Source organism: Manacus candei, unplaced genomic scaffold (genome assembly GCF_025592945.1).
Source record: "Manacus candei isolate 608988 ecotype Guabito, Panama unplaced genomic scaffold, ASM2559294v1 h1tg000065l, whole genome shotgun sequence".
Classification (NCBI taxonomy): domain Eukaryota; kingdom Metazoa; phylum Chordata; class Aves; order Passeriformes; family Pipridae; genus Manacus; species Manacus candei.
In genome coordinates, this window is record NW_026138113.1 from 3,100,754 (window position 1) to 3,111,604 (window position 10,851).

Here is a 10,851-nt window from a genome sequence, read left to right on the forward strand (position 1 = left end):
GTCACATTTCTCAACCTAAATTTTGCTCCACTAACGAATTCCTAAAAGAGCTTCAGAAAACATTTCCAAAATCACATCCCAACTTGCAGTTCCTTAGACTAAAATTATAATGAGAAAGCTCTTCCGTATTTTCAACTTTATTATAAGCATACCTTAAAAAAATTTCAACTTGAACTTGAATTGCAGCTTGGTTGGCGTGTCTAAATTGGGAGAAACCAACTTGAGGGGAAAATCAAGAGGCTTGAGGGGGAATCTCCCATGCAGAGGGACTTGGGACAGGCTAGTGGCTTCAGTCAGCAGAAACTTGTGAAATTCAACAAGGACAAGAGCAAGGTTCTCTATTTGGGACAGAACAACCCTGTGGAAGAACACAAACTGAGGACTGTCTGGCTGTGAGCAGCTGTGCTGAGAAGGAGCTGGGAATCCTGGATACCAGCAAGCCAAACACCAGCCCACAGCGCGCTCCAGCAGCCAGGATGGCCACCAGCATCCCGAGCTGTACTAACAGGAACAGGCCCCCAGATCCAAGGAAGTCATTGTTCTCCCTGTATTTGGCACTCATTAAGCCAGAGGAAAGAGCACTGATACAGCTGGAGAAGGAAAGTCTTTGTGAGGACTGGTCAGCAGCTCCCCAGTGCCTACAAGGAGGTTCTCAAGCAGGCAGAGGCAGCCCCTCACAGTAATGTGGGGTGGAAGGATCAGAGGCAAAAGACAGATTGAATCAAGAGAGGATTGCATTGATTCAAGGAAAAAAAAATCTTTTGATCCTGGGCACAGCCAAGCAGTGGAATAAGTTGCATGGTCTCAGCTCCTGGAGGTTTTCAAGACCCAACAGGATAAAGCCCTGAGCATCCTGATCTTGTAGTTGACCCTGCTTTCAGTAAGAGCCTGGACTAGGTGATCTCCTGAAGTCCTTAACTCAAATTAATCTAGGATTATATTGCCTTGTTAAGCAAAACTGAGCCCTATCTTGCATTAATTGCTAACCAAATGCAGCTGCAGAGACAATAAAAGAAAGTTAAGATCTTTCATCAAACATGCTTAGACTTCCCAAAAGCATTCACTACAGAGAATGTAAGGAACACAAGTACCGAGAAAGCCAAAGGAAATGAAAAAACACAATATTTAAAAACAAAAGAGGAATAAGCATACTAGACACTGGCTTTACTACTTTAAAAAGAGGAGCTGTATAGACATGATACTGTGATATTCATGGAAACAAGAATTTTCATATCAAAATTCTCATATCTATACATGAGTAATTCCATTTCTCCTATGCCCCTCCTCAAAAAGATATTCTGGAAAATCATCTTGGGGTCCAACACACAAGCTTGGAGCCTTAGTTTTGCTTCAATAACAGCAAGATTTTTGCAGTTACTGTGTTTAGGGGAAATCTTGAATCCTATTTTGCATATATACAGCTATAAAATCTCCCAACACAGAAGGATTTGTACAGCCACAATGTGTTTTATTCACTTAGATATACGAATATTCAAGGACTCCACGTAAGTATTTGAAGTTAAGCAGATCTAAGTTACTGCAGATGGAAAAAAAAAAAAGCTGAGTAATTTTTTTGTGCTTAGAACTTTACAGGCATTGAACAATGATGGCTCTTTAGATGGCTTCCTTGATTCTACAAATGAAATTCTTTTCTTTATTTTCTAATTCAAAACCTTATATTTGACACCGAGTAGGCAAACAGTGGGCCAAATAGAACTAATAGCAAATATCATCAGCCTCTTCAATAATACATTTAGTGGAAAAAGTTCAGTCCTAGAGATTATTTTTTCCCAAAACTTTAAAAAACCCAAACAAGCTGACCTCTTAGGTCAGCTGAATAACATGTGTGGGACTGGAAAGAGGATCTTAGTGATCGAGTAAAATTTTAGAGTATTTAATAGACATTGTGAATTAAATGCACAAGGCTATAAGCTTCCCAAATAGAAATTTCACTGGCATATGGATTATTTCCAAAGACTGTCTTTGTGCCAAGGTTTTTCTTTAATTTCTGAGCTATTTTTTGATGGGAAACAGTTCCAGTAAATAGATTACAATGGGAGCTGAGCATCCTCACTCAAATAAGAAAATCTTACACTGACTCCCCAGGTACACATGCAGACTTGTCCAGTGAACGCTTCAGTTTACCCTGTTGATAAACCAGCTGGAAGATTCTGGAGCACTACAATGAATGCCTTCTTCCAGACCATATGCTCTTTGCAAGACCATATGCCCTTTATGACAGCCCCAGATTAACCCAGTTTGTGTGAACTCAAAACCCACACATGGTACCTTTGTAGGCAATAGGAATAACTAATACAGCCCTCTTCTCTCCCTCTCAAAAAAATCACCCAAGAAAACAAAAACCTCCCCAAAAAAATCCCAAACCTACCCCCTCAAAAACACACCAAAAAGCAAGACACCCCCATCCAAAAGAGAAACCTCACAAAAAATATTTTGTTTTCTTTTTTTAAAGTATTAGATTTTCATTTCAAAGAGAAAGAAAGAGATTTACCTTTTTTTGGTCCATTTGAAGCAGAGTCAAGGGTGGATTTGCTAGAAGGATTTGCTTTATTAAACTAGTTAAATTAGTTAAAACATAAACCCCCAAATTAGGGCACTTACAAATGAAACCCAAACTACAGATGTTACGATGCCTCTAGAATTTAGAAGGACATGTCTGCAAGTCTTCTTTTCTTCAAATCCACAACCAATTTTGTTTCACGAATTAAATAAGTGGTATGTTCAATATTCCATTTGCAAGTGCATTCATTGGGCCTTGCAACTTAATTAAATGCCTCACTACACACATCCAAGCATTTCTGCATGATTGCTTCATATTAAACAATTCACAAGAAACAGAAAATATCACAAAACGCTTCTGTAATCAGATATGGCATTGTACTATAAATTATTCTTGTGTTATAGAAACTGTGCTAATAAATACAGAGGCAGCTGGTGGAGAAGCCTTTATGGTTAAATGGACCATCATCTCTTTATCACTGGTTAAGCAGAGGGGAATTCCTAAGGAGACAAACACTTGTAAGAAGCTTACCTCCCAACTGCCAGGCTGGGCAGATTAGGAGCATTGTCAGTCACACCAAATCACCATGACCGCTCCTTCACTTTTATGCAAACACTGTTGCTTGCTAGTTTTGTATTTTAAATTCAGAACAGCTTATTCTAGTGGAAGGGGTCCCTGCCCATGGCACGGGGCTTGGAACTAGATGATTTTTAAGGTCCCTTCCAATCTGTACCATTCTGTGATATATTAAAAAAAAAAAAGCCACTTGTGTACCAAGGTTTCAAGTAAACAATTTTATGCTTACTTACGTAAGTGAGCAGGAGTTGCAGGAGTTATGGTTGAGGATGAGCTATGGGCCTGGAAACCACCAGCAAAACAAAAGCTTCAGAGGCAGAGAGGGAGCTTGTCAAGAAGCTCTTTCAGGCCAAGAAGGCTCCGTTTCATATTAATCTAAGATCAAAGCATCAATACATTTAATGTGCCAAAGACATTCATAATGGCTCTGTGGCATACATCATACTGGAAATGCTCTTTATCATTCTGTGCCAGATTTAGACAAAACCAGACACTTTGATGCACGCTGAAGTTTCTGTGAAATCATTTCAACGTCGGGCTCCGCATCAAGATACTGAACTCACTGCCTTTACTACCAGCAAGTGACAACTACGAGTCCTTGGTATCTCAGGACTTTCTTATGGGCTCATTTGTTAAAGCACCAAACACGTGATGAACCTTCTAATCACAATCTCTGCCTGCACCAACAATTGTAATGAAACCAGTGCAGCATTCCCCACATCCCTCAACATTCAGACCTCGCTCCTGTGCAGCTGCTGCAGGACAACCTGCCTCACCTCTGTGCCTCCAGCTCTGAGTCTGTACCCTGAGACCCCCTCCACCTCCATGAAAGCAAGTTTAATGATGATCAGAACTGGAACTGCATCCAGTAAGCTTAGCAAGTCCACAGTTTTATTACTGTGAAACCAGTCCTGTTTTTCCCCTGTCTGAGAGTACAAACTGTAGCCACATTTGGGGCAGTTTACATGGAAATGCTGCACAGCCACATGGCTGCAGTTGTGCATTCCTGTGGCATCTGACATACTGCTCCAGATGGTGCTAATGGCATGGGACCTAAAACACATTTACCTCCCACTGTAAATCTACGTCTGATTTGCTTTTCTGAGGTAGTCACATTTTGGTGTTACTATATGAAGACAAAATATGGGCTTTTCAAAAATGTAAGTGCTTAGGTGCTAAAGCCACATTTTCTAAATTACCTAAAGAACTGTGGTCTTTGAGAAGTATTTATGTACCCATGCACTTCTGAAAATGCCACAGAGCTCCTTCCTGTATCTTTAGACCCCTAAGTGCCCTGTAAAGCTCCGAGAACCTTCTGGAACAAATCTTGCCCTGTTAAGGAAAAAATAAAAAAAAAACTAAAAAGGAGTACTGCTCGTATATCTTCACATTGCCTACAAAATTATTCCAGATTTAAAACCAAAACCCATGACTGATGAATAGCATCCCTACTGAAAAGCAGAAAAGGCTAAGAAAATAGAGCTCAGATAGTTTGATTTCCTCAAATGCACATAACATACCTTCTTAAAAATTATTAAACAGGTTTACTATATTAAATGTCAAATCAACAGAAAGAGAGCATGTTTAGTGCATTACCATCACTTAGAAAATGTCTATATATTAACAGGCAACAACTGTATGTATAAATATTTATGTTACATATGCTGATGCAAATATTATATTTACCTTTTTTTTGGCAAAATTTTGGAAATATTGTGAAAGTAACAGCTCCAACAGTACAAACTGTACTTTCTGCATAAGATTTGTTTTCCTATCCTTTTCTTTATTACCATTTCAAACTACAGGTTTTCCAAATTGCCTAAGCAGACCTCTTTTGGCCAAACCATAGACTCTTTTGCACTTTAAATTTTTTTACCCATCAGTGTAAGTAAACAGTTTGTACTTCTTCATAATAATTCTCTAGAGTTTACAGGTGAAGAATCCTCTGTATATCTCAAGTATTATTTTTAGCCTGAAAGTATTTTGTTCTGCAGCACCTTTAAATGGATTTTTACCTACAAAAAGCTTTTGTAAATAGTTTAGCAGTAACTCATCCTTACAAATCACAGCACCACATTTTTTTGACAAGCTAACAGTTTGAGGACTCCTTGATGATAGCCTGCTTCAATCCTTGGGAAAAACATGCACAGGCGAAAGTTCATTCAAGTAAGTGCACTAATTTTACATCAGGGTTGATACATTATATGTAGCTTGGAGAGAAATATTACATCTAACTAGCTCAAATGGCATAGAGGCACCTGAGGATACCAAGGAGAATCATAGCAAGATTTTTAGTAGCTATTTTTACTTTTAAATTAATTCTACTCTGAATCAGAGTTGTCATGGGAAATGAACCCCACGTAATGGAATAACGGGTCCAACCTGCTAGCTTATTTATAAATACACCATAAATAGCTACAATTTTTTTTCACTAAAACATTATGATATACCTCACTATTTAACATGCAGCAAGATGACTATAGCTAACATGAAAATGGTCTTGCATAGGCATACAAAAAATATCACTTACAAGCTGCCCTTACAAATTAAGAGTTAGTCATGTGTTTTTCAAGCTCAAAATTCTGACTTTGCATTACTGGTTTAATTTCTTCCCCATGCCCCAGTCACTCACCAATCCACTAGAATCAAGTACAAAACATCATAAGCTTACACTAAAGCAATAACTTCCATAGATTACTAAACCAAAAAATTGATTAAAAACAACAATCAAAACTACAAGATAAATAGAAAATTAGAGGGGGAAGCCCTCCCCTCCCTTTCCCCAAACCTTGTATGGAAAAACGGCCATTAAACTCTATATATGCCTGCATTACTCTCCTTGTTCTTCAAATTCTCCATTCAGAATGCAGTCTCTTCATAACATAGTCTATCTTTTACTCTGAATTTGCAAATCACATGGGGTAGCAGAACCTGATTTCAGGTGGGTCTGTGAGGTGTTTCCATCATATCAGTTACCAACCAATTGTGTTCACCTGTGAGCTACATTACCTTGCCAGTGCAGAGCCTTGCTTTAGGAGTCCAGGGGCAGTGGGGTATCACAGATATCTTCAATACAGTGCTTGCAGAAAGCTTCAGGGAACAACCTGGTTGAAAGAGAACACAGAGAAGGTTGCAGCCCATCACAGTGTGCACCCTGTTTTCTCCCACAGCTCTGTTATGAGCTGGTGAAATCCCCCCTGCTCTTTTTATCATCAGCAGGAATGTCTTGGAAGCAGCTTTACCTTTTGGCAAGTGGATGGACTGCAAATGTTGCCCTGATGAGCTACATAATGATAGGTCCTGGTATAGACCTTCACATGCTCTAAAGCCAATGGGTACATCACATAAGAACAACACAGTATGTATATATGTATATATATATACATCTATCTATATATATATATGCCTTTTTCTTCTAAGATATAATAGAAAATGTGCCCCTATTTCCAAGGCTGCTCAGACCATCAAGTGTCAAATCAATTGTAGAACAGACAATTCTCAGAAAGGCCATTAACTCAGATCAAATATTAGAAAGTGTAAAATTTTAACCCTGTTGAACTTGTATTGTACAGCAAGATACGATTTAATACCCAGCCCTTTCCACAGTCTGTACAGAGTCCAACTCTGCTCTTCTCCTCCCACCTATGGGCCTATGGACTGACAGTCACAATTTAAGGCAGACTCCCATTGCATCCTTTTTACTCTGCACCACTCACCATTAGTGCATTATGAGACAAACAAAAGGCAAGCAAGAGCCTATTGGTGAGGAAAGAAACGAAGGGTTATAACATTTTCACAGGAACATTACAAACTTATTTAAGCTGCTTTATTATTTGTATATAATTAAATATCATATTAAAAGAAATCGTAACCTCCCCTCCCAAATAGCTCCTCAAGCAGCAATTACATTCACCTCCTACCAGAAACATTTGAATAATGCCCCTGAAAGGCCCTGAGACTAAACCCACCAGATGGGATAGATGAGATATCCTGGGCTTTTGCATGAATTATTTCAATCCATCATCATTTGGAAGACTCATAGCTGCTGTAATACTGGAAAGCTTAATTTGATTTCCATTTACAAAGTAGGGCTTTGATGGATGCTATAAAACAAAGGATAACAATCTAGCTACTATATCTGTATCTTCTCTGCATTTTTGTTGACAGCAGAGAACTGGGGGCTCAGGCTCATGACCTACAACAGTTTAAACCAATATGCCAGCTGTGACAACTGGGAAAGCAACACACAGAATCCTGCAGGAGCAAGGGCAGCTGAAGTGAATCTCCTGCAAACACCATGGTAACATTTTAGGCCACTACAGCACCTGCTGCTTATGACTCAGAGCTCTCAATAATTAGTCAAAATTAATGTATTGAATGGTTTTAAACAAAAATAATCATGTGCACACACTGAATTGATAGAGACTGCACATTAATTTCAAGATCATGCTTTCATTGTCTTAAACTGTTTCATTTCTAGTGCTATTTCCTTATTAATTTGCTCAAAAGTCTGTTTCTGGCTCAAATCTGGAAGGGAAAGAAGTCTGAACATTGTGAAGCTGTGTGTTGATGTTACATGTTTCACAAGTTACATTCAGCTCAGGAAATTTCTCTTTAGATTAGGTGCTAACAGCTGATAGACACACATGCCAAGAGAATAAAAATTTGGATAAAAGTTAAAATATTACAAATTCTATTTTCCTAATGAAAAGAATCCTTGAGCAGCTACAAGTGCAACAGAAAACATTAATTTGTTCCCAGTGAATGTCAAATATTACTATTTTCATGCCCCTTGACTTTTGAATGTCAAGAATGTCCTTATCCATATTCTTGGTGTCCTGCCAGTAGGAGATCTGGCAAAGCACTCTGATGTGCCTCTTTTAATTCAAGGCCCTCTGCTGCAAAGATCTCCTACACAGTGTTTATAAATCACAATATATCTTCTCCTCCTTGCAGAAAATATTGCCAGACCTTCATGCTCTGCCTTTTAGATATTCCCAATTTCCTTCTGTCTTTGCAGAACACACTTGAGTTGGGTCCAGTGGATTCGGGGTGCAGTAATGCTCCTCACCTACTGGAGCCACACTCACACTGGTTTCAGCATCACTCAGTCCTGTGTGCTCCCAAGTCCTTGTCCCAGTGAAAGGGCTGGTCCCTTCCTGCCTCTGTTTTTGGATTCTGCTTTACCCCTAACCACGTTTTAGGCAGGCAGTTCTGCTCTCATGCTGTTATGTGAGTCTCTGTGATGTCTTCTCTGATTTCCGATGTAATGCCCCTGAATTTATCTTATTTATTTTTTAAAAATATAATTTCTGTTGTGCTGATATCATAACTTTTGAAAACCAGAATTGTTCCAACAGCAGACTTCTGGCTGCAATTTTGAATTCAAAGAACTCGTATCAAAAGTTAATATATTACTACCAATTTCATTTGTATATCAAACCTAAAGTATTAGCAAACAAAAGAGCAGTACCTGAGCCAGGAAGCAAATGAAACCTACCACAGCTGTGAGGACATCAGTAAAGCACTAAAAAGACAAAATAAGACCTACAAGTGAAGTTCTGCACTGACACAGGGTCCCTGTGCACGCACTGATGTGTTCAGACATCACCCCCAACATTCTCCATCGCCGTCGGAAGCCGAGCTGTGTTTTAAGGCAGGAGTGAACCCGTGGCACCCTCTACTGTCACAGGAATGTCAGCGCTGGTATTTCTTTCCAGAAACACTTAAAAATCTTTTGTGACCACCAAAACAATTACATAAAATTAAAGAACTGAAACGCTCAGTTTGGATTCACCTTTAACAGTCTTTGTAAGAAGGGCATGTGCCTGTATTTCTGTATAAAGCACATGCAAGGCAGCATTTTATTTTTTTACCAATGGTAAAAAAAGCCAAGTTTTTTCTTAAAATTGACAATACTAAGATTACTAACAATACTTTGCATACTGCATGCTCATTCAACAGCTGGGAAAAAATTATACATTACTTTGGATTTGAATCACAATTATTCCTGCATTTAGTGACAAATGATGAGAAAATAAAAGTTAATTGGTATATTTCAGCAGAACTCTGATGTCTTTGGACTGTAGTTTCTGGGAGTTTTTATTAAAAATATGTAATATTGTAGTTCTCTTATGTACACCCAAAGTATAATTTCTGAAACAGCTAAAAATACTCCAGTGGAGACTGAAAAGGAGACCCAATGCATTCAAAACTAGTATCTTCTTAAAAATGCTTCATTTGAACGTGCCATTTAAAATTATCTAATGTGATCTGACAGAATTTAGCTATCCATAAGGCAGACAGCAAGACTTGGTTTGTCATACACAGCTGCAGAGTTTCAGTAGTACAATGGAACCACATTCTAAACATGAATGCACAGGTGAGAAATGTACAAATCTAAAATCCATCTGTTTTTTAAAATTCATCAATTGTCTGTCCCATCTACTTGAGCTCTGCAGTATTTCCACTTCATGCAGTTAAATACCAATGTATATGTACAAAACTGAGCACCCACAGTAGCTGTCAGGGGCACTAAGAGTACTTTGAACACGGTGAGTTGCACTGTTTTAAGGCACTTGGGTTTCTATTCTGTGATAAAAATGAGAAACTGAGCACATCAGACACACCTACTTATATAACCAGACACCAAATACCGGAATACCCTATGACAGCTTTACTTCTCACAGCAGATTAGCTTTGAATCTGCAAAGTCATTATTATTCAAAACTGTATTTATGAAAATAAGAGGCCCTGTACATGAATTATAGCAGAGCTACAAGCTTCCCAATAAAACAGAGCCATCCGGGACATAAATCAGGCCCAGGTCTAAAAATAGCACTGGTTGCAGCTACGCAAAATTCTAGCAAGAAAGGCATTCATATCAAATAGAGCCTGCAAGCTTGCAAAACAGAAGGAAACTCTGCCAGTATTAGAAAGACGCCGTATGAGTCACTGTTTGTCATGGAACTTTCACAGGCACTTTCTCTGCTCTTGCAAAAGGCAGTTCAGAAACGCTCTTCCAAAACACAAGCTCTCCCAATATGGCACTGAAACAGAAAGGAAAAACAGCAGCACTGGCACTGACTACTGGGACTCGTTGGAGCTTCACTTGTTTACAACTGGAATTCAATTATTTAAATTACATTCTCTTAAAACTTAAGAGAAAAAACTCCTTTCAACAGAAAACTGCTGTATTTGTCACAGAAATCTTTACTCAGCCTCACACCAGGAATCAGAACAAAGTCTCAGGACTTTACCCCTTTAAAGGGAGGGAGAGGGAAATGCCACATCACTCACACAGAAGGGAAGGTTCCTGTTATTTTCCACTCAAAATACTGCTTCTAGTTGGGTTGTTTCAGCAACTAAAGGTTGAATAGCACAAAGCAAATGCTTCAGAAACAGATTCTACACAAAGAAATAGAGAAAGAAGAAAAAGTACTGGTCTTTTCACTCTCATGACCAGACAGGACCCAAGGGAATGGCCTGAAGCTGAGTCAGGGGAGATTTAGGTTGGATACCAGGAACAGGCTCTTCCCCCAGAGGGTGGTTGGGCACTAGAACAGGCTCCCCAGGGAAGTGGTCACAGCACCAGCCTGAGTTCAAGAAGTGTTTGGACAACACTCTCAGGCACGGGGTGGCATTCTTGGAGTGTCCTGTGCAAGGCCAGGAGTTGGACTCTACAACCTGGGTGGGTCCCTTCCAACTCAGCATATTCTATGAAATAAAGATTACAATATATGTGTATCTCCCCA

The 10,851-nt window shown here is 39.1% G+C and overlaps 1 protein-coding gene across 1 annotated transcript in view; it reads right to left on the reverse strand.

The window, feature by feature from the left end:
• The window catches only part of SIAH1 (siah E3 ubiquitin protein ligase 1), a 68,435-nt gene extending 62,216 nt beyond the window's left edge, over positions 1-6,219 (reverse strand). The window contains exon 1 of the mRNA XM_051805675.1: positions 6,107-6,219. The gene's annotated coding sequence lies outside the window, so the exon portion shown is untranslated. The remainder of the gene's footprint in view (positions 1-6,106) is intronic.
• Positions 6,220-10,851: the final 4,632 nt, after the last annotated feature.